Below are 4,243 nucleotides of genomic sequence, written 5' to 3'. Positions count from 1 at the left end.
GGAGACGCTTGGGCGGGAGGTGGAATACGAGAGGCCCTATACAAATCACCGGGCTACCGTCTTACCCGGGCTCATTCTTTCTCTCCCCTTCTCGCTCCCTCCCTCCCCTATCTCCCTCCCTCTCTGTCACTCTTCTTCCTCCACCTTCCCAGTCTCATCCTCCGCCACTTCTTTTTCTTCGCCTTTTGTCCCTCTCCTCGTTTCTTCTTCTTCCCTTTTTATATCCCTCGTCTCTGTCCTTCTCAATCCGCAAAGCCAACTCTTGTTATATCTCTTTCATTTATCGCTCTTTCTCTCTCTCTCTCTCTCTTCTTCCATTCGCCTTTGAATTTTGGCATAGATCGTAGGTTTGTCGCCTGTTTTCTACGCGTTCCTCTTCTTCATCTCGTTATTCATTTCTCCGTTCTTCTTTTTTTTTTTTTCTTTGTATGTAATGCGCGAGAGCCAGGGGGTTGTGGATCTTTCTCTCTCTTTCTCTCTCTTGCTCGCGCCCTTTTCGCTTCAGCATCCGTTAACCCTGTCTTCCTCGGTCCGTCGCTCTTCCCCCTCCCCATCCCTCGTGCACTTTCATGTCCCTTTTCGTCGGTTCCTTTTTTTTTTTTTTCTCCTGTTGCGAACAACACGCACCTCGACCCTCGGTCACGCACACGTACCACGCGTTGACGCCCAAAAAATTTGACCTTTCAAATAAATTAGTCGCGACACATCGCGGCCTCCGCGACCGATCTTCCACAGTTTCTCTTTATCGGTGGAGGATGATATTTTTTAATCAAATATCGCGTCGATGTAGCGAATGAATTTGATAAAATTCATAATTGCCAAGATTGTTTTCGTAATTTTTCGTTTTGTAGATATATACTTGGCGAAGATCATAAAATATTCGATTCCTTGGCCGAGCATTTCGAGTTATGATTGTACCGACAAAAATTTTAAGAAGGAAAAGAAGCGTGAAAAGAAATGAATACGTTTGGAAAGGCCTTGACGAGACCTTGATTCTCGAATGGAAGGATTGGGTTCAATGATTTGCAAAGTTTAATTATTACGTAATAATTCTGTTATAAACTTTGAATCATTTTCTAACAACGAGGAAAAGAAAAGAACGATAAAAATAACAGTAAAAGAAATATCTCGACAAACCATGACGGATATCAAAATTGTAACGATTTACAAAATTACCTTTGGATCGTAATACTGTAATAATTTTATAATAATCGTATAATTATTCTATCGCGAAAATCAGGAAAAGAACACGGTAAAAAAATTGGAAGAAACATCCTTGGTAAGACCTTGAAGATACGAAAAAGCCTTGGACCTCCGCTCGATCACGTTCGCCAGGCGGAGGGGTTGTAACCAAAGAATTTTTCGGCGGCTGGTTGCGCTCGGCTCGCCCGGAGCGATCTTTCTCGATATCTATTTTTAGTAAGAAGCGTCGAAGAGCAGACGGTGGTGATTACAAAATTGCAGCAGCGATTGGTCCGTGTCATTTTACCGCCAGGGGCATGGGATAGAGGGACAAGACGAAGACGAAATAACCGGTACAAAAAGGACAAAACGGAGGAGGAGGAGGAGGAGGTGGTGGAGGAGAAGCAGCAACAGCGGAGAAGCAGCGGAGAGACGAAAGGAACGACAACGAGAACGAGCAGGGAACAAGAAGAAGAGAAAGAGGAGCGAGTAAACTCGAAGAAAAAAGGAGGGCTCGAAAAATGTGTGGAAAAAAATCTTGATTGCAGAAACCATAAGAAACGACGCGGAAACTTACGAAAAGGGCCATGCTTGAGGAAACATCTTAGAAAGGAAACATATTTGGGGGAGCGGTGATGTGCCGGTAGAAAGCGAATCGAGAGAAGCACAAGGACGAAGCAGAGAAGAAGAAGAAGGAGAAGAAGGAAACGAAGAAGCGTTGAACAGGCAGGCAGCAGTTTGCGGGCACGTACGCGAGCGTAGAGCAAGAAGAGGAGCGTAAAGAGGCGCGCAGAGGAGGTAGAGGAGCGAAAAGAAAGGAAGAAAGAAAGGAGGAGAAAGGAGGAGGCCTCGGTACGGGGTCCGGGCAACGTTCACGCAAACCGACGCACGCATGCAGGGGTGTGAGCCACCTTTTTCTACTTGTTTTCGTTTTTCAGATGCATTTTTTTCCTGTCGTGGCATGGCTCGCGCGCCTCAAAACCCGCCAGCTCAGCCTCGCCGTGATGGGGCCCCGCTGGAATGTAGGAGGGCGTGGGCCCGCAGGGCCCCTGCGAGGCCCAAGAAGGGTCCGGCCGCGTTGGTGGGGGTACCAGCCGGACCGGCTTGTCATGACCGGGGGAAAGGCAAGAGAGTAGAGCGAGAGGGTAGCGCTGCAGAGCCGGGTATATTCGGTGAAGGGAAGGGAAGGAGCTCCGAGGATGGTGTCCGGGGCCAGAGGGCGAGGGAGAGCAAGAAGACCACGGCTATATGCAGAAAGATCTCAAGATTAGTCAACGGACTACTCGGCAAGGACTCTCTTTGCGCGATATTAAGCTGGTATTCCGAGACCTACAACATTTTTCGCCAATGCGAATTTTTTTCTTTTTTTTTTTTTTTGCATATTTGTTTCAAATTTGCCGATTTCTTTCACAGCTTCGGATCATGGGACTGTTGTGAAGAAAATAGTAAGATAAAATTTTTGGAAAGTATCCCTGGTCACTTCGATCAAAGTAATTTATCATTATACACTCGATTATTTCGTAATGATGTTTTATTGTAATAATTTATAGCTTTGTTCTAAATAAAGAAGATTTTTTCTTTTTTATTAAATTTCGAATGTATAATTGTTTGGGAATAATTGTTTTTTTTTTAAATCTTACATAGTATCAACGTTTTGGTTGTATAATTTCTTCTCGATAAAAAGGAGAAGCTCGAGCTGGGGCGATATTTATCTAGATACTAAAAAAGCAGGTAATTTCAACTATTCACACGTAATAAATTTTAACCCTCTGCGGCCCAGCATCGAGAGCCTGGTTCCACATTCCTTTTCATTCGATTCCTTTCACTTTTGCCATATGAAACATATTTTATATACGATATTATTTGTAAAAATTCTTTAATAGAGAAATTTTAATAAAAAATACACAAAACACCGTAATTATAGAACCGATTATTAGTTATTTAACTATCAATTGCAAAACTATAAAAATATATTTAAATTATACGAACAATTTTTAACGATATTAGAAATAATTAATATAAAATATTTAAATGTATAATTAGAATTTAAAATATCGTATTATTCCAACTTATTCATTTTATCCCAAACAATATTTAAAAAGGGATAAAGAATATAAATGTTTATATATCTTTTTCGTTCATCCTTCGCCCCTTTCGTTTATTTTATTTATTCGTTACAATTACTACTATTTTATTTTCTATTTAATACTCTGAAACGCGATTCTCTACAAGAACTATCGATAGTATCGTCTAGAATACTTTCTCCTCGGTCGAGTGAATCTCGGTCGGGACAGTCTTTTGGATTCTCATCGGATAGAGTGTCGCTCGGAGTTATCCAACAGAACGGTTAGTGAAAGTATCCTTCTTATCGTTATCCTTTCGTTTTTCGCATTGAATCGGGTTCTTTAATTCTTTCGAATACTCCCTCGAATCTCATCATTTACACACGCGACGAGAAGAAGAGAATTCTGAGAAATTGACCGACATTCGTTCGAGAAAATATTACTCCCGTTAAACCATACTTAAATTTTCGATCACACGCTTTAGAGATACGAAAGATGAAACGTTTAATCGAGTTAACCAAACTTTTACAATTGTTAAGAGATTTTTTAATTGTCTCATTTTCCATTCGATCAATCCGCGAGTTTCTCTCGCGAAAGAGATAAAAAAAAAAAAAAATCGAGAGTATTCATCGAAATGGTGGACGATCGACAGAGACAATTGATGTCCAAGGTGAGCAGAAACGTGGATCGTGATTCGGAAGAAGGTTCGCGCTCTCTCGCGAAACGCAACACCTAATGACTCGCGTGAGCTTCGGTAATTCGATCTACTCTGTAGGAGGTTAAAAAGTGGCGTGCCGTAATTCGAGGCGGATACAGCTACCCCGCAAGTCATTCACGATGCTCACCGGTCCCGTCCGACCGCATTTCGTCCGTTAAACGATAGAACGACGGAAACGGGAGCACAGGTATACAGGGTGTTCGAAACAAAGTAGGTAGAAAATTTAGAAAGTTATTCCAGTGATCGCGAAGAGGCAGGTAGAAAAGTTTGCAAAAGATTC

At 42.0% G+C, this 4,243-nt stretch overlaps 1 protein-coding gene across 1 annotated transcript in view; it reads right to left on the bottom strand.

Moving 5' to 3' along the window:
• LOC102675348 (protein expanded-like) overlaps positions 1-4,243 on the bottom strand; it is a 41,845-nt gene that overhangs the window by 26,102 nt on the left and 11,500 nt on the right.

This window comes from Apis dorsata, unplaced genomic scaffold (genome assembly GCF_000469605.1).
Source record: "Apis dorsata unplaced genomic scaffold, Apis dorsata 1.3 scaffold_44, whole genome shotgun sequence".
NCBI classification, from domain to species: Eukaryota; Metazoa; Arthropoda; class Insecta; order Hymenoptera; family Apidae; genus Apis; species Apis dorsata.
The sequence above is the reverse complement of the archived record's forward strand: the minus strand, read 5'-3'. Positions and strand labels throughout refer to the sequence as shown.